The sequence below is a fragment of the Falco cherrug genome, chromosome 1, assembly GCF_023634085.1.
Source record: "Falco cherrug isolate bFalChe1 chromosome 1, bFalChe1.pri, whole genome shotgun sequence".
Classification (NCBI taxonomy): Eukaryota; Metazoa; Chordata; class Aves; order Falconiformes; family Falconidae; genus Falco; species Falco cherrug.
In genome coordinates this window covers 55,019,442-55,038,751 of record NC_073697.1, presented here as the reverse complement: position 1 = coordinate 55,038,751, position 19,310 = coordinate 55,019,442, and the positions used below count along the sequence as shown (strand labels likewise).

Genomic DNA, 19,310 nt, shown 5'->3' with positions numbered 1-19,310 from the left:
TGCTCCTTCTTTGTCCCTGGTAGTAGCTGGCCCTGTCGCCCCCAGCCCTCCCTGCTACCTCGGCAGCTGCCTGTCCCCCTTGGCAGCACCTGCCTCTGACTGCTGTGTCCTCAGGTCCCTTCAGCTTGTGCCCAGCACTGCCTCTCTGTCATCCGCCTGGTCAACCATCTGCAGATACGCTGCTCCCCATTGTCTTCCTCCCCAGATTTTGCACTTCAGGGTCTTCTCCAGCTGTCCTGGGCATCTCTTGTTTTTCAGCAGAGCAGCTGCCGTTCGATGTCCCACATACCTGTTAGCTTTCTGCCTTCTCAGCCTCGCTGCTCTGCCTCACTTCATGAGTTATCCTGGTCACAGGATGCCTCACAGCTGCCCCATAGGCAGTTTCTTTTCTGACCTTTAAACCTTTGAGCTCTGACCACTTTGGTTTTCCCATCAGTTCCTCTTGGATGGTTTGCATCTTGCCAGCTGCCCCAGGAACAGCTCCACCACACAAGTGATTTTGGCCCTAAACTCCCTGTTTTTCTGTGGACAGGCTCTGTTCTATTGTCAGCTTTGGCTCTTTCCCTCTTCTCTCTCTAGGCGGACTCCATCTCTTCCACTTTGTGCCAGTATGGCTTCCAGCACCCAGTACAGTGGTGCCAAATTCCTGGGTTTAAAGCAGATGACCCACCAATTCTTCCTTCACCCAGGGACTAGCTGTCCTTTTGGTTATGTTCTTCCAGTACACTATTATTTTACCTGACTCATACTCATTTCTTTAGAGCCATCATTTGCAAATTCTGTGTTTACTGCTTCCTCTTTCCAGTTCAATCCTCATTTTCTCCCTTCTCACAGGCATTACAGTGTCTCATCAGCTGTCCTCCAAAACACCTTACCTCACCCCAGCTGGGTTGTCTCAGCTTATTTTTTCTTTTCCTTGAGAAATTAGGGATTTCCTCTCATCTCTTCTACACACAAGATGCCTTTCAGCTCTACCCCACCTTCCTTTCTCTCCAGCTATTACCTGCCATGGAAGTAGTTCATTACTCCTGTTCCTCCTGAACCACACCTGTTAATCTCTGTGATTCTCTATTAACTTCCTTCCAGACAATTTTCAAGTTCCTGACTTCATCCTAGGCATCTTCAATCTCCCTCGCACTTTTGTGGTTGCCCATCTAGCTCCGGCTATGTCTTAGCCACACTGCTGCTTCTAGGTACCATCTTCCCTTCAAGCTGTTTCTGTTTCAGGAAGCCTCCTTCCACCTTGAGGTTCCCCCAGAAGAGAGGAGTGAGAGGCAACCAGATTGCTCTTATGGGTACATGATAGGAAAACCACAAAGCAATAGGTCCACTGTGTGGGTCAGCCCTTCATCCCACTCACCTACACATGCCGTTTCTTGTGCCTTGAATGTGGTGATCAGGTGGACGAGCTGTAAAAGGCATGTAAAAGTACTGAAGCTGAGGGATGTTTTTGGTTGCATGGAGGTATTTAAGCTGTAAATAACAGCTTACAAATATTTAAGTGCACTCCTCAGGATCTGGCCTCACAGAGATCTGTATCAATATCTCTTCTGAGATTCAGAGCACAGCAAACAAGAACAAAAAACATTTCATTCATCTGCTTGGCAGTATCTGCTGGAAAAGCTGATTCAGTCCCAGCTTTTCCATTTAGCTATAAAATCTATGTATTATCTTCTTAAGCATTCTTTTAAAATAGAAACATTACTTACCTCCTGGGGTTCATTCAGAGAAACTAGCTGTGCTTGCAGAGTCTGATGAAGTTATTTTGTGTCATCAAATGTTAGGCACTGAATTTGATGGCAAATATTTCCCCCAATTTAACATAAGGCGCTAAGGACAGTGCTAAGAAGGCTTCTCATTGCTAAAATGGCTATAAATTCATTTAAATTCCAATGTTAAAGCCCAAGAAAGTAGAATTAAGGCATTTTTAGCAATGCATCTGTTCTCTTTAATTAGAAATTCCTACATTTTACAGCTCCACATACCCAGCCAGATCTCCCAAAGCATTTTAATGCCTAATGTTGTCTTCATAGAAAGGTAGATAATAGACAGAGAAATAGATACAGGCAGACGGCCCCGTAGATGTTGATTCAAGTACTCTCCAATCTAAAATAAACAATGTTATTCTTACCTTAAAGGAACAGCGGGGAAAAAAAATAAACGTACCAAGCTGTGGCTTATAATTAATTCATATGCATAATAAGTGTATGTAACCAATTAATTAAAAATGTCTTGACTGAAATGTAGGTGGAATAAGTTCCTCTTCGTAGTAGTACCCTTTAAAGGAGGAAATTGGTAAAACCACTATACTGATACTAGAGTTTAATTTTTCAAAGTTCTACATTTTGTAAGCAACAGTCACAGAAACCTATAAATACTTCATTCCAGTATGTTTTTTACCTGTCCTTTGCACCTGGCAGCACATTTGTGTGACAAACAGCACCTGCTGCAAGGGACCCCTGGGGGACCCTGCTTGGCTGCTGCAGGTTGCTTGGTGCCTGGGAAGCCCAGTGCCCTGGGCTGGTGTTTGCAGTGCTTGAGCATGGCCTGAGGGGTAGTGGCTGCCAGGTCAGCTTCCCTAGGAAAGGGTCTGGTTTATAAAATTGCCCTGCTCTTCTGTTTTTGGAATAAATACTTTTTTTAAGGAAGTTTTCAAGCCTGGCATTATATGATTTTGTATCGGTGTTGCCCATTCTTTGCTAGTCAGGTGTTCAACAAAAAAGCTCTACAGAAACTGCTTGCAAATACTTTCTTATCAACATTCAGTTTCTCTGTGACTCATGAGCAAGTTTGCTTATGTATTTTGTGTATTTTGCAAAGTCTGTTCCCTCCAAGGGAATAATGATAACTGAAACTCTACCCAGTGAAACCACTAGCCAAACAGCTCTGGGATCAGCTGGCAGAGGCATTTTGTAAATAGTACCCTCGCTATCTCATCTTACCCTCTGGAGGAGTACGCTGTCTGTCCAGTGGTGAGGACTCATTCTGCGATAAGTGAAGATCTACAGGGCATTTTGCTCTGAAAGCTCAGCACAAGATGCCAAATTATTGACCGAAGGGCTGAGTAGGTATGGCAAGGCTGGAGCTCTTGCCTTGCTGGCCTGGCCAACCATGATTTCTGAGAGCTCAGACACCCAGCCAAACCACAGCTGGAGACGTGTCCTCATGTGTGCCACCGTCAGGCCACTGCTGAAGAGTCCCCTCAATCCACACTTCACTATTTTCCTGTGCAATAAAGACCTTCTACAGCTCACAGCGATTATTTTTCCCCTCCTATCTGTTTCTTTGGCAGCATGCAGTTGCTAGTCCTTCTGCTCCAGAGGAAGGGACATAGCTCCCATCAGAAGCAACTGGTGCTGTACCAGTGTTTCCTGGGGAGGTGGTTTCGACACACTGCTTAGGGATGGGTCTGAACATATTCCTGACAGCACCATGTCAGGTGCTGTGTGTTCCCAGCAAAGAACATGAAGATTTCAAAGCCTCTGCAGTAGCCCCTCTGGATCTGCCTGTACTGTTTTCCAAAACGAATGTTGCCCTGCAGGATGAAATACAAATATATCTGTTGAAAGAGAACTGGAACAGAACTAAACCCCACTTAAGATTCACAGAAGTTTCCCCTTCTGTTACCTGATCTCCACATTTTAGTTTTGTCATTAAAGCTGTTAACACTTTGTAAGTAAATCAGCGTTTCTCTGAAAGTGCTTTGCCCAAAAGCCTGTGAATTTTAGGTGCTTTTTTACTTTTAATATCCATATCTTTTACTTACTTGCTCCCAAGCCAGTCTGAAGTTACACGGTGTCTGTATTAAATTAATGTTTGACTTCATGGTCTGTGTGCTGTACAGCCCAGCACCTCCTCCATTCGCAGTGAGTAAATACCCAAGTGTTGCGTTGCCCTTGAAACCCGTGCTCTGTGACCAAGGTTGCGCACCGAGAAGAGACTGAAACGCCAAGTTTCCCTGGGTCAGAGTCCCTCCTGTCAGCCGTGTGTTAATCAGAAACCCACCCTGGTTATCTGCGAAAGCGTGGTGCATGGAACTTTGGACTGAGTGACACAGGGGGAGACTTGGCCTCCTGAGAAGCATCTGCCTCTCTCTGAGCCCTCGTCTGTGAAAACCTCATGTCTGAGACCAGAAAATAAGGAGAAGCGTGTAAAATTTGGGTAGGCCAGAAGCTGACCACACTCGTTTCAGGAACAGAGGCAATGATACCTGCAGAGCTGACTGCAGACATAGCATTGTCTTGCTGCGTGACCTTTGGGAAATTGCTTTGTCTCAGCCTACCCAGCCCGCTGAAAGGCTGAAGGTGTCAGCACTTCAGGGAAATGCCTCACAACGGTACTTAATCCAGTTCATGTTTTCAAATTGGATCAACTTGTTCATGTTTGCAAATTGGTTTTGCATGTAACACCCTAGAAAAGTTGCTACTTCTATCACTTTCTTACAAAGAAAGGTAAAACTCATTGGTTCTGGGTCATTTTCATTCAGAGGTTAATCTCTGAAAACTAGGGAACAGGTTGCGCAAGCTTCTGTGAATGAAAGACTGAGTTTTCACAAGATGGTAGCTATACAGAGGTATGTAGGGAAAGGTTTTTTTTCTTCTTCTTACTGCTTGTGCAACAGTGAAAAAATGTTTGGTTTCTGTTGCATTATATCAGTTTATCTACAAGGGCAGATTTAGTGGGAGGACCCATCAAATTTTCCACTGTTCTATTTGTCTAGGGTGACAGGATACAACTCCAGATGTACCATAGTAGAGCCATCATTTTTCTGTGGTAGCTACACCTGGCGGCTATGACTGATAATTGAGTTTCTCTGAGGTCTTTTGGCCTCAGTGGGTCAATACTGCACAAAATTTGATTCTTTAGGCCTGTATTGGGCTAACATGCTTTGCAGAAGTATTAGCACTGTGGAAAAGTGAGTATTTGTACAACCTTCCCATAACAGGCAGTGACCTCGTCTATGCTGCCAGGCAAACTAAATTTGAGCTGGTTCCATAACCCCAGCACCAGTGTGCTGCTTTTCCACTTCCAAATCTCACCACTGCAGCCTCAGTTTCCAACCTTGCCAAAGACCAGACCAGCAGTGTCATGACATGAAGCATCTAGATCTGATTCAGATGAGTGGTCAGCACTCCTCCAGAGTCTTCTGCTGAAATGCTTCTGCAACCAGGAAACACCAAGCAGCCAAAAGCAGACCTTATCACAGAAGCATGGTCTCTTCCACTCAGGTTTTGTTGGAAAGATCTGAGATGTCTTAAGTGGAGTCCTCATCCAAGCAGGAGAGAGGAACATGGCTGGACCGCCCCCTCACCCACCTGCTTGCACCTCTCTAGGAGCAGCTCTTCATATCAGGTAGAACACGACTGCTACAAGCAGATCCTGCTCCCTGGAGCTGGTTAAGCAGGGTCTCAAGTGCAGATAAGCTCTTTCAGATAACACCAGTCTTTCTGCCTGGGGGTCTTAGAGGTGACAGCCACAGCTGAGACTTCAAGCAGCTCTGTGGAACAGCAGGTTGTTATTGTTCCACTTACACCTGGGGGATTGGTGAGGCACCAAGGAACTAATGTCATGTGGCAAATGTCCTGCTGCAAGCCTGAGAGTCTGGCAGAAGAAGATGGGTCTCTCCTTTCCCTGTGTGTTCATCACAGTGCTCTTCCTCACAGGCTAGGCAGCAGATGCTGTAGAGCAGCTGTGAGAGCATTTTATCTAGAGGAAGTACCAGTGGATGGTTGGGAATTACTAAGGCTTACGCAAAAGACGTTGTCAGGTCTTGCAGGTTGTTCTACAGCAGCAGGATTGTGTCTAGCAGCTGTAGGGAAGTCCATATGCCTTCTCTGCTCAGGCCAACAGCCTGTCCTACCAGGGAGTCACAGGCTGCTGCTGTGGTGGCCTTAAATAGTGACTCTGTGAGAAATTCCCCTTCTGCCTCTCCTTTTCCAGGCAAAAGGGAACGGAAGGTGAGTGCAGACTAGCAGGAGGGAACACCACACATGAAAGCATCCGCAGCAAATGGTGGCACCTTGGAGAGCTGAGCAGGCTCGTATGCATTGGGCACACTGGGCATGCACCGTGGTCTGTAGCCACAGGGCTCACATTGCCGCAGTGGCTGGCCTTGCATCAGCCCCTGCGTGCTTCTCCTGGGCCCTGGGCTCTGAGGAAGGTCCTTCAGGAGTCCTGGCACAGGGAAAGCACTCCTGCTTTTGGTGATGCATCTGCTCAAGTCCAGCCACAGCCCGTTGCTGCACCAACAAACAGTGTCACACGTGCATGCCAGCTGGTGAGCGGGACACAGCTGTACCGCTGGCTACCCATGAGTACAATGCGGTGTGCCCAGCGGACTGAGGAAGCCTCTTCAACCTACAACCAACTGGTGTCCCTCAGCCCAGCATCACTGAGTGATACAGACATGCTCCTTGTTGCACTATGTGGCAGGTTTTAGTAGCTAATCTGACTGTCTAGAGCAGCTGGTGATGCAGATTTTCTCCTTAAACACGTGCATTAAAATACATACTGCTCAAGTCAGGCTTCCTAGGTTAGACAAAATGAATCACTCTTCCTCAAACCAGGACCAAAAGGCCGTGACAAACAAGTCAGTACCACAAAACCAGGGCACACAACATAGCCTAGATTTTCCTGTTGCTCCCCCATGAGCACACATCTGTGTACCAGGTCTGGGAAGGGTCTCACAGGCTGGGTGCAGCCACTGAGTCCCAGCCTCTGGGTGCTTCCCAATCCGGCAGCTGTCCCCTTCCCCCCGGGGAGTGGCAGCTGCACCTTCTCAGCACCATGCTTGGTTGCCAGCCCATTTTGGCTGCACTCTGCTTGTAATTGTTAACTTGCTGGGAATGGGAACACTCCAGTTAGCGCGGGTAGAGCTTCAATTCCGAGGCACTCCCGAGAAGCCGAGACAGAGGAGCCGAGCCTCTACCTTCAAGGTAAAATGTTGCAGATTGCCTCGGCTGTTTCTTTCCCCTGCCTTCGTGTTCAGGCTCCCTTTGCACTATTTTATTATGTGGTTTCAGGTCCTTTTGTTGTCATTTTGAAGTTTTAGCTGTCACTTGAATGACTGCTCTCTTATGCTGAAGATTTATTTGGAAATTTCTGTACTCCCATAAATTAAGCGTTGTTCCCTCTCAGCTTTCAGCCAGGCACGCCTAGGCTTGCACACAACCTTAGAACAATACGGGGAAAGGTTATCATGACTTACCTGCCACAAATTATCTATTAATAACAACATTTATGTACCTTTTCTTCTTTCCCTTCGTGGCATGCTTTCCCTATGTCCCCCTCTTAACAGGTTTCCTTTTTTTTGTGTGCTTTGTTTTCCTGGTGGAGGACGGGGCAGTAGAAGAGGGGCAACATCTTCAGCAGTGGCTCTGCTCCGAGGCCCCGGTGCTGCCTTCCCCCACGGGGTGTTTGCAGGGAGGGTGGGACAGCGGGCTGCTCACAGCCTGGTAAAACATTGACCAACACAGGCAGCCGTGGCCAAGGAGGTGCTGGGCTGCCCAGGCAGGCAGGCAGCGGGAGCCCAGTGGCAGCCAGCACCCACGGGAGCACACCAGCTTCTCCCCAGGTACCATTTTCCACTTTGATTTTCCTAGCTTTGAGAGGCAAAAGGGCAACGGCACTCAGTTATAAGGTTTGCCAAAAGTTTGCTCCCTAGAAGTCAGAAGAGGAGTTAGCATTGTTATTTTGCAGTTTGCTTGCATCAGCTGTAGTTGACTGCATGGTGTCACCTAAAGCTTGGGTTGATTAACCCATGCTTGATTAGTGAGTTGTTTGGATTTTATTGCGTCTTCAAACAAACAAACAAAAATCAATGCACTGTTGCCTTTGAAAACTTCATGGGTTTCTAATAAATCTCGCAACAGCTGGCTTCTGCTCATCTTCTGAGGAGTAGGAACAGGAGTCAGAGTTTCTAATGAAAATGTGTAACCTAATTATTGCAACTGGGATGTGGGTAGTGACTCATACTGAAAAATACTTGCTGATTTTTGAATGAACTTTGCAAAAATAGGCAATGTGACTAATTTTTTCAAGATTTTTTTCCATGTTCCAAGACAGCAGACACAGAAAAAATACCAGCCTTTAAGTTCCTAGTATGCATATGCCACTGAGAGACATGAAGCTGAATAGATTCAAATAATTATATTAAGTTTGTTCAGTGACTGAAAGTTTCTGCCACAAGGTGGAAGCTGACTTGGTCATGCAGGAACCATCTTCTGTGTGTGCTTTGCTGTTCTGGACGTGCCTTTATATAAGTACATATGCTGACTCCCCAGAAATTATCTTTTACATCCCAGGTAACTGTCAAGTAATCCTGGACATGGCTAAGTGTGAAGTGACTGACATGTAGTTAGTATTCACAATTTGTTTACAGTATGTTTCCTGTGCAAAACAAAATGCAAGAAAGACATACATCTTTTTCTATTTGTTGCTTTCAGTTTATCGGGGTCGGGCCCAAGTTGTGCTTGCTACTTGTTTCAGTCCTCCCTGATGTGACAGATTTTCTTGATGTCTTTGCTACCTGGCCTTGCACATGACATGTTATTTACACTTAGTAAATGCTCAACGGTGTGAGGTGGTAGTGAAGTATGGTAACACATTTACTTTATTAAAAGCAGTCTAAGGGTGGCTTCAGTTCTTAAGAGTACTAAAACTCCTAGAGCTAAGCGCAGGGGAAAATTACTGGTAAACAAAGCCACTGGATTTCCACAAGCATCTGCTTTAAAGAATTGAAATACAATTCAAGAAAAATTTTGGTAAAGGCTGCAGTGTAATTTCAGTCTGTTGGTGAATTTGTAGACGTAAAGCATGACTATGTTTAAAGCCTGTGATTTTCATTGTGTGTCATAGCTCATGTGTGATTCTTGCCCTCTCCTCCCTGTAGTGGTTCCAATATTTGGCAGTAAACTGGACTGATGTAGAAGTTTCTTTTGCAGTAACTAAAGAAAGAGGTCAAATCTTACCTCTGAACTCACAGAGACTGAATTTTGAAAAAATAAATATGTAAAATAAAAGACAGCAATGACAATGTTATCTTGTCTGTGTTCATACAAAGATAGGGTTCTAGCTGGTGACTATAAGGGAGATTATGTGGCTTAACTGGAAGAAATAGGACTGTTGACAAAATCTGTTCCGTCTTTGAGTCCTGTTTGCACTACAGAGGACTTCTTTCAGAGCAACAACAACTCCTTTCCATCTCTGAATCAAGGAGTCAGGTAAAAACATCATGAGATAGGTTTCAGGGCAAGAGGGTCATAAGTATCTGTAAATTATGAGCAACTTAAATTGTTTCAGTAAATAATAATAATATATTATTACACACTAAAATGAAGTGAGCATGTTTCATTCCATGTGTTTGATTTTCAGCACAGCTGTTTACCAAGTTTCAGTTGGTTAAACCTGTGTATGTACACTGAAAGGAGCAGGCTGCACAGGGATCACAAGGATAGCCTGGTCTGTGGAATCTTCTTCTGGGTATATGAGGTGGAAAAGACCAAGAATAATGCTTAGCCTGGGCTGGTTACAGAGTTGCTAGTTAAAAAGAAGTCTCTTGTCACCCTTAAAGGCAGTCCCTGTGATGCAGGAGTTATTGCTAGACCTATGCAAAATAAAATATCATGGATCCCACAAAGATCTCACAGTGACGCTTTTCCGAATTGCCTATTTATATTTGAACCAGAAATTACCATATTAAAGTGATATATTAAAATGGGAATAATCTCTTCAGATACTTCGGAAGGGAGTGATACTTTCAACAGAGGTGCCAAATATTGGGATGGCAAAAAAAGAAACCCTGCCAAACAGAACACCCCATGCAACCAAGACTAGAGAAGAGTAACAGGGGCATGGCAAAACTCTGCTGTCTTCTCCCTGGAAAGTGTCAGGGTTTCTCAGCTTGTTTGCATGCACCAGGACCCTGCATACCGAGCAGTGCCCTTGCAGAGACAAGGGTAGCCTCAGCCCCTGCTCTCCACAGGTGGGTGACAGGGCTGTCACTGGGAGGGTGCCACGAGGAGCATCCAGGCTGTGTGCTCAGTGATGTCCTGCACTTGAGCACTTGTTCCAGCAGCCTTCATTTGTTTATTGTACTTGTTTGTGTAGCAGCCATCACACCACTGGTCAGATGTTGCAAGCGCTTTCCTTGATTCCCCGTTACAAAGACTTCAAACAACAAATCACCTGGATCAGGCAGGTTACTTGCGGTTTGCTGCTCTGGACCTCTTTGTTTAAGAAGATACCCTGAGTGGAAACCTTCATAGTCATTATTTTTCTTTCCCATGACACAGCAGCCACATGGCACCTGGATAAGACCATTGCAGGTGCTTTTGGGCCTGAGACAGAAAAGCAAGCAGCTCTGCGGTCTCTGGCAGGAATCTCATGCCTTCTATGAAGATGCAGCTCCTTGCTTTTCTCTCTGAATACTGGAAAATCTTTTCTATAGCTGTCTGGTTGCACAACACCCACATGACCAGAATACCTCCTTTGTGTTACTTTGGGAGCAATTTAAAATAGCATTTAAGTAGTTTATTTCTTTAAGGCAGAAGTGTGAATTTTACTGGGGGATTTTTGCCTTTTATAGGAGTGTTTTCTGAGGGAAATAAATAAGCTTCTCAGAGCTGTTTTAGAAGCAAATTTTTGTGGCAATAAGCTGGTTTTCCTCTTTCTATTGCGGTGAATGAAATGATCAGGTAAAATGCAAACCTCAAAGGACAGTGATTAGAGACAAGCAAACTTATACTTGCACACTTCCAGCTAAGCATAAGTGCTAGCAATGCACTGAAACCCCAGCTTTTCAATTTTGCTAAAATAATGCAGAACATTAACACATGAATTGCAGCTGAAACATAATTTCTGCAAAATGAAGTAACTTTAATTATTTTAATTAGCAAAATTATTTTGTGCTGGATGCATGTATATGCAGTTCCCAGTGATGTCAATGAGAAACGAATGCTTGGATCTTGATTTAGTGTTTTTTCTTCTTTGCAGTGTGTTCTTTTGGTGAGAATATTTCTTTATGCAATTTGTTGCTTTCAGTAATAACTCCCAGAACTTTTATCTCATCCGAAGTCAGATGTTGCACAGGTCAGAGTGCAGTATATAGTTGATGATTAAACATATCTATCCAAATGAATGGCAGCCCTCCCCTCCCCAATGCTGGGTCACAATGTTTCCCTTTACTTCCAATATTTAACAACAGCTGTCAATATCCAACAGTATTTTCTTTCACGCTGGAAGGAAAAAGTAGAAATAATAGACAATAATTTTAGCAGAAGTAATTTTTGTAATGGCTGACTAAACAAAGGCTTACTTCTCATGCTACAGTACCCTGACTAATGTGGATTTACTGGTCTTCTCCCCTGCATCTCCCAGACTATGAGAGTGAAAAACAGAAGACACTGAGCAAAAGCTGATGTGCCATTTAACCTTTGTATTTGGAGGGAATCAAGTTGGAGAGGTCATCAGATTGTATCTAATGAGTATGTGGCTTAAAAATGAAAATCCATTGTTCAAACCAAAACCTTTTGGGTGCTGAGTGAAGGAAATCATGTGTTATAGATGTGAAGCCTCTGCTGACTTTTCATTCTTTCTGAAAAGCTGCAGAAAACATCATTATTCCAGTCCTTCCTAACTCCTGCACAGATATTATCAGACAAATGCTGTGCCACTATAGCAGTGATGTATTTTTCTAATGGTCTCCAGAAAAAAACCACATCTTCGTTGGATCTTCCTTCCTCTGGGCAGTTTCTGTAATTGCAGCTGAAAGCAGCCCTTAGACAGACTGTCAGCTGGGATACTCTTAAGCTTTACTGAACGGAATACTTTCACCTGAAAATTAGGGGTGCTTTAAGGGGAAGATTGCTATGTAAAAATTCTGTAATTCTTAGAAACAGCTTTTTCTAACCTGGTTTATGGCACTTTTGTTAATGCTTCTCCAACCAATACTCAGGGTAGCCACTCTATCATGAAGCTCTTCCACTTGAACGGCTCCCAGAGACATTCAAACCACACCTGTAGTTAGCTCTGTGTGGGCAGACAGCTTAATAAATAAAGCCGAAACTAAGGACTTGGCAATAGAAAATTCATGGATAGGCAGCTTTATGTTGAATTTAATGGGCCTAATCAGTCCGTTGGTGTTAATCGATGGGATTGATAGCTAAAATCTTGCTTCTGCAAAGCCTTCTCTACCTGGTATCATGTTTATTCCTGCCAATGTTATCCTTGGGAACTACATTGCCTTTATGTACTGCATAGTGAAGGGGCTTCATCAGGCTACGCTTATGAGTAAATGCTGTATCTGATAAGGCTATGCCTGCCTGGGCCATTAAATAGACATAATGGCAAGGCTGGCTCTGAATGGAGTTGCAGGGGAAAACTCAGGCTGTAGTACTAAAAATGTATAGGATGTGCCTATGGACCTCTACAGGTCTCTTCAGGCAATACATCTGAACTAAGATGTGGGAAGAGTGCCTGGGATTACTGGGTGGACAGCTTGTTTGGCTTGGTGGTGTGTACCATCTGTACGGGTGGCAGGGAGCAGGTACAACAGAGAGTATTGGAGGTGTTACTGCAACTCCATCTTTACTTAAAACTTCTTGGCAATCAATATTGAAGCACAAAGCTTAGCTCTATGTCAGCAGTCAGGTGGGAATCTCCTAGCAAGGGGGACATTGTTTAAAACTGTGCAATGCTGTAAGTACAGGCGTAATCGCAGTGGCTGAAAAAAACCAGTATTGTAGGTAGAAGCTTGAGCAAGTAAATGAGTGCAACCTCCTTCTGCTTCTCCTCTTTAATCCGTGTGACCACCTTGACTCTGGAAGACAGTTAACGCTCAATACTCCAGTACCAAGGAGAAGCTTAAGAAGCTGAGCACATCTTCCCAAACGAGCACAATTGACCCCAGAGCTCTCTGTGGAGAGGGCATGAAATGGGGGTGCACATGGGGGACCCCTGATGCCCTCTGCTGAGGGGAAGGGTGGAAGGCAGTGGAGGAGCTCTGGGTACCTGGAGTCTCAAGACAACCCTGTGAAAAGATCCTGTGGAGAAGAACAATATCACAGAAATAAGCAGGGAGAGTGGTGGGGGAAGGGAGTCGGAGAGTAGCAAGAATGGCTGATGCCCAGCTGTCTGGACACCCGAGGAGCTGCCTGTCTTGGAGGCTTATCACACCCCATAGCAGAGAGGGGTCATCCAAGTGGAAATCGAGGACGACCGTGCTGAAGAACAATAAAAAGGTGCTAAACAAGCCTGTCTTCTGGATTTCTCCCTTTTCTTCATCTTTCTAGTTCTGAAGGACCTTATGCTTCAGCATGCTGTGATATCCTCTGTACACCAAAATACCAGATGTACCACACCCGAGGGCGAAGGATTTCCAGAGGCTTACAGGCAATACACTCCCCCCTCTTCACAAGCTGGGGATAAGGGGAATGGTCAGTAATTCCAGCAGAAACATATTGTGACTGGCTCAATAGGGTACAGTCCTTTTTTGCAAAGCCCTAGCGGGGTTTTACCCTGCACTGAAGTCAACCAAGACCCATCTGGTCCATTTTGTGCTGTGCAGTTGCTCCAACGAGCTGAAGAGAAGAATTTCTTTCTGATCAGCCACGGTGAAAACCACCACTGTGATTCTGTACTACTTCCATGATTGCAGATAGCACACATTAAAACTAGAGCCATGCACAGCTGTTTAATACGGTGCTGTTCTATATGCTAAGTTTTTTTACTCTAGGTAGTAATCTTTTTTCTGCAGAATATTTTGATGTAAATGGCCAGTGAGTTAATGCTGATGTTACATACGAACACTATGACTCTCACTAATTGGATTAATGTACTTGTCTGCAGCTGGGCATTTTTCATGGCAACTGCTTTCTGCACAGAGGTAAAGGACTTTTTTTCCGTGAAGAACGTGCTTCTTTTCAGTTAGTTTTTGAAATGACAGGTAGAAAGGTGAGCAGCCTTTTGTAAACAGAAGCAGGATACATAGAGAGCATTCTTTTAAACTTCATGATGACACATCTCCCCCACGGAAGAAAAGAGGGAAGGCATGGAAATGAAATCTAGTTAAAGCATTTCAATTTATGTTCATTCAACACTGTAGGTTCAGGTCTGCTCTTCATTTGCATTTAAACAAGGAAGTTTCAGTAAAGAAATTGTTGAATTACTTGGGAGTGTCTTCAAGGCCACGTGAAAACTCTTCTGTGCATTAACTGCAGTGATAGGGAGGTTACTGAGACCTCTGGCTGCATTTTGGGAGAGGCAAGTAGGGTCCACCCCACCCAGCACGTGCCATTTTAAACACATTGTAATTGTGTTGATGTAGAAGAGATTTAAACTGTTTTCACTTGCTTAGGTACTTTGCTGCATTATGAGTCTAATTAGAGGTTTGGTTTATGGAAAACTGAAGAATGAGGTTAAAAAGAAGTCAAGAAGGAATTGTCTCAAAACTTCCATAATAACCATTATTAGTCAAACCTTAGAATTTCTGATGGACACTAGCAAAACTGGCAAACTCATAGTTTCATGAGTTCTTCCCTTTCAGAGGTGAGTCGCCTTTTTAAACTCCCACCTGATGAAGGGAAGGTGCTCTGCGTTAGCACCCCATAGCACACTTCATGGTGCAAAGCTCCATTAGCCCTGGGCACGTAGCGCTCTCCCCAGTAACCTCACTAGACTTTGTGTCCAGAGTCCATGATTGCTCTTGCTTGGCAGGTTATTAACTGGCACTTAAATTTATCATGGTGCTGAACTTTGAGGCCTGATGGTTTTGTTTTTGAGTATCCTGGAGATGCATGTCACCAGGAAAAAACAAACAAACAAACAAACAAACAAACAAGATTGTTTTGGAGAAGCCAAATTTTGACGGTGTTTTAGGAAGTCAGATTTTGACAGTGTTTTGGGAATAGAGTTGTGCTAACATGCCAGGCTATGGGAGATAGGATCTGTGGCTTCTCTTTTGTTTTTCTGCTTGTCCAATCCAGTTCCAGGGATTTTGCTCTTTTGTTTAAACTCAGGTTTTCCAGAGTTGTAATTATGTAAATTACTTATAGTTAACGTTATTTTTTTGTGAGTGAAGTCCAAGTAATTTAAAAAAGCACTATTCTAACTTATAGACTAGTTTCTGTGTTAAGACAGCAGGCACATCTTTCTTAAGGGAAGTGAAATACTGAAAATATCTGTTTCGTGTCCTTCAGACTGTTAGCATGTGAGATCTGCAAGTTTGTGTAAGGGGGGGTCACCTGCAAGGACCTGACAAACAGATTTGCAAGCAAGTCAATGAGTGCAACCTCCCTCTGCTTCTCCTCTTTAATCCTGGTGATCACCTTGACTCTGGAATACAGTTAATGCTCAATACTACAATAACTGCAGGTGGAGTTTTGATATTAGAACTGATGGCAGTTCCAGACAGAGGAGCCATTCCACATAGCTCTCGGCAACTGGCATTTGACCATTCCAGATATAACTTTCATCTGATTAAAAAAAAAAACACAAACCAAACCCATTGCTTTTTTAATTAAGCAGCTTTATAAATGTTAAATGTTTTTAGCTGTGAGGGCAGGTTTTTGAGACCTCGATAAGCATATTACATTTTTATGTGCAATAAATTTTCCTGTTTATTTATAAAAATATTTGGGAGTAGCAGGTTTTAGTTGTATAGCTAATTTATAGTGTGTGTAAGTCTCCTGTCAGCTCTGTCAGTAAGAGATGGATAGGGTCAAATATTTTGGGGTTTTTTTTTAGAAAATAAACGTGTGGTTGAGTAAAGAGGCTGGGAGGTGGGTTTTTTTTAAGAAAACCATCACTAGAACAAACGCACCCGTCTGGCTAATCTGTTCAAGTCAGCTTTCAAACAGAATTTATTTCTGATTCACAAGCATGCTCTATTTCTCATTTATTCCTCTGGCTGCTCATGTGAAAAAGAACAGACACAAATACCAGGAAGATGGGACTCCTTCCCCAAGCCTAAAAGCAAGGAAAATACATAGCAAAGGGCAGGAGAACTGCAGACCATCTCATAGTCCCAGCTGTCCGGAGGGTGTGTGCGCGGTGGCTCCATACCCAGCTCTATCACAGATAGGTCTAGTGGAGATGCAGCAATTTTGCCTTGCTGAGGGGGACACAATGCAAAAACATGACTGCGGTTGACTGGGCTGGTACTGAAGAGGGAAGCATTCAACCCTTTGCAGCTTCTCAGATTATAATGTGGCAATTAAAATAGCTCCCACCATGTAAAAACGCGCCATCAGATAACAGGGCACTGACTCATTAAATATACACTTGCCAAAATCGTTTCACGGTGTGTTCCAGCTTCATGCTTGGGTCACGATGTTAAATCATTACTTGCACTCAAAGTCTATGAGCCAGCTACTCTCTGGTTGAATAGACCCATAAACACAGCTGTGCTGGCGGCTACTTTTTAGAAGTTTTTCTTCAAGCATTTGGCTTGACTTTTAAAAATAGCCCGTTGCTTTTGCACAGCCTCTCTCTTCTCTCCAAAGCATGAGCCCCTTGCTGAAATCTGTTTGTGAAATATGATTTTCCCATTCACCCACTAGCAGCAGGGCACTTTTCGTACAAGCTGCATGCCATAGCACGGTATTTCGTTTGTGTTGTTTGGTGATGTGAGGCTCTGGGCGGTGGGCTGTGCCATGAGGTGTCTCCGTCTCCATTGTTTGCCTGTCTCTTTCCAGGGGAAGGCTCCATATTTCATTTGTGTAGGGTTTTTTTTCACCACTTGCACTGCAAATGCCCATGAGAGGGGGCAGGCATGGGGATGTGTATATTAACATTTATACCTCCCTCAAAATGCTCTGATGCTAGTTGCAAGTTTCTTCACATTTACAAATGAAATAACCTTTTTGTTGTAGGCCTACATTTCACATAACTACTCCACTTCCAAGGAACCAGAAGGAAGGCAAGTTTTGCCTCACCTGAGCCCAGGGTAGGTTTTTCCTGGTAGGCTTCAGTAGAACCACACCAAGTCTTTCAGATTTTGACACTAAACATTTGCAACTTGCACCACAGATTTCCAAATTTATTTAGCCTACTGGATGTTATTTTTATTTAGAATAACTTTTGTAACCAGCAAACTAGCAGTTTTCACGTACATTTACGAACTATGCTGAGTTGTTTAGGGAAAAACAAAAAGTAGGTAGCAGACAATTTATCAGTTTAAATTAATATACATTTATTATCCATATCAGAAGCTGTGGTGCTCTGCTAACCCCTCTGGAGCAGGCTGGCTCATCCACACAGCACGTGTCTCAGGTCTTCTCCAGCGCTTGTGATGACCTTCCTAGTCCTAAAGGCATAAATGTAATTTCTCAGATGCTTTTTGTTAGCTGTCAGCTCCTGAAGCATAGCAGAAGGGTGTCATGAAACTCAGGGGGTGTGTTTGGCCACAGCATGGAGTCGCACAGGGACACTTGTGCGTGCAGGGATCCTCTTGGAAGACTGCTGCATCAGCCCAGGCAACCACACCTGGCGCGGGCTTGTCTGTTTTGTCTGTCCCTGGAGCCACACACAGACTTTGTTCAGGAAGAACAGGCCAGTTCTGTCTACAAGAGGACCCAAAAGCAAGCACTGATGCAGTGTGGATGGTCAGTGGATCAAGACAGAGGATAACCAGGAGAACCGAGCTATCACATGGTACAGATGTGCGGAGTGCGTGGGACTGCCCTGAGCTGCTCCAGGGGTCAAAGCAGGCAGAGGGTTTCACCGACTGGGGCAATGCAAAGGACACATGTACCCCGCCTCCCCCCCCCGCCCCCGCTCAATGGAGGTGAATCAGTGGTCCAGCCCTTCCTCCACCAGGAATCTCCTTCTCCTTCCCCTGTGGGAATAACTGTGATCCTACTTCAGAAGGGAGTATCTGCAGCTCCTCCTCAAGAGACAAGAGACAAGTAGGGGGTTATGTGCTTATGTTATGGCTTGTTGAGGGTTTTTTTTAAACAAAACACAGTTTTGGTGGAGAGCATACATGATTAGAACCAAAAGTGTGCAGAAGAACTCACAGTTTCAATTAAACTTTCATGCCCAGGATGTAATTTGGGACCAAACCAAGAGAAAGAATTGCTCAGCCAGGAGGGCAGAGAACCCACTCAAGATGAGACCCCCAGCAGCAACCTGTGCCTTGGCTACATCAGGTGGGGTTCTTGCATGCCACTCTGCCACCTAACTGCAACATACTCATTTTTCCCAGATCACATCTCCAGCTGCTGGTTCCTCTTTCTGAGCTAAGAACTGACATTGGGGTTTGTAAAACATTGTGTTCCCAGCTTGACAGGCACTTAGAGAAACTCCTGACAGGTAGTGATGGGTTCCCTTTGCTTCTATTATAAATTTTTCCTGCTTTCATGTTGTTCCTAATTTTCTTTGATAAGCCCAGTCTAAATCTATAGTTACATTCATTCTGGCCATGCAGTTGAGCAGTGTTGGCTTCCCTGTTCTGATGAGAAGCAAGAGCATTGTTTGATATTAAACAATACGTTGGTTTGGTGCTTTGCTGCTTTTGAGAGTAAGGACATCAGAAACAAAGCCTTGTAATGGGATAATAAATAAACTGGGTTTTCCCTTCACTGAAATAAATGCACAGTACTGTGCAGTGCGTGAGCTGTCAGGGGTTTCCAAGCCACCAAGCAGACAACTAGTGGGATTGTTCCCTTATACATTCTTACTAAAGGGCATTGTCCACTCTTCAGATTTCTACCTGCCCTTGTTTTATTAGAAGCTCAGCTCTTCCTGAAAATGTCTTCTGTGTTACTGTTGCCTTAAAATTAAACACTGTTATAAAGAGCAACTGAAAGATGGAAAAAGATAAGAGAAAAGCAATTTCTCTTTCAAACCATTCCTTCTGTGCATTGTCCTCTTTCTAAAGAAGGAGGGAAGGAAGGAAGACAGCTCTCTAAAAACAATGCATCTAATAATGAACTGAAAATAGCAAAACCAGCAGCCAGGATTTTCCATACATGACCTCCCATTCCACGAGTGCAAAAATCCGTTTTTTTTGAGTCTCTGTTGTAGGCCAGGCTTTTAGATATTTTCATTACTCCTTCTCTGACTTTCCAGTAACTTTACATTTGTATCTGTAGTATACTTAAGGAAGCCTAAATTTAGTGTTTCTGAAGACAGAAGGAGGTTTTTAGGGTCTAGGATAATTAAACTGTTACATGCTTAATGAAATGGAAGTGTAGCATAGTCTCAGCAATTTGATTTTTACTCCAGACTAGAATGTAACTGTGTACTTTCTGTGTACTCTTGATAAGGTTTCTGTGAGTTGGGCAATATAATGATTAAAGTTGGTGTCTGAA

The 19,310-nt window shown here is 44.0% G+C and overlaps 1 protein-coding gene across 8 annotated transcripts in view; it reads left to right on the top strand.

The window, feature by feature from the left end:
- Positions 1 to 19,310, top strand: part of RBM47 (RNA binding motif protein 47) — an 82,000-nt gene that overhangs the window by 29,995 nt on the left and 32,695 nt on the right. Inside the window, exon 1 of one of the 8 annotated variants that reach the window (XM_055701193.1) lies at positions 6,836 to 6,935. The exons of 6 other annotated variants lie outside the window; for them this stretch is intronic. The gene's annotated coding sequence lies outside the window, so the exon portion shown is untranslated. Of the gene's footprint in view, positions 1 to 6,835; positions 6,936 to 7,468; positions 7,574 to 19,310 lie in introns of those variants that run through there. One more of the 8 variants, XM_055701181.1, reaches the window with a different exon arrangement.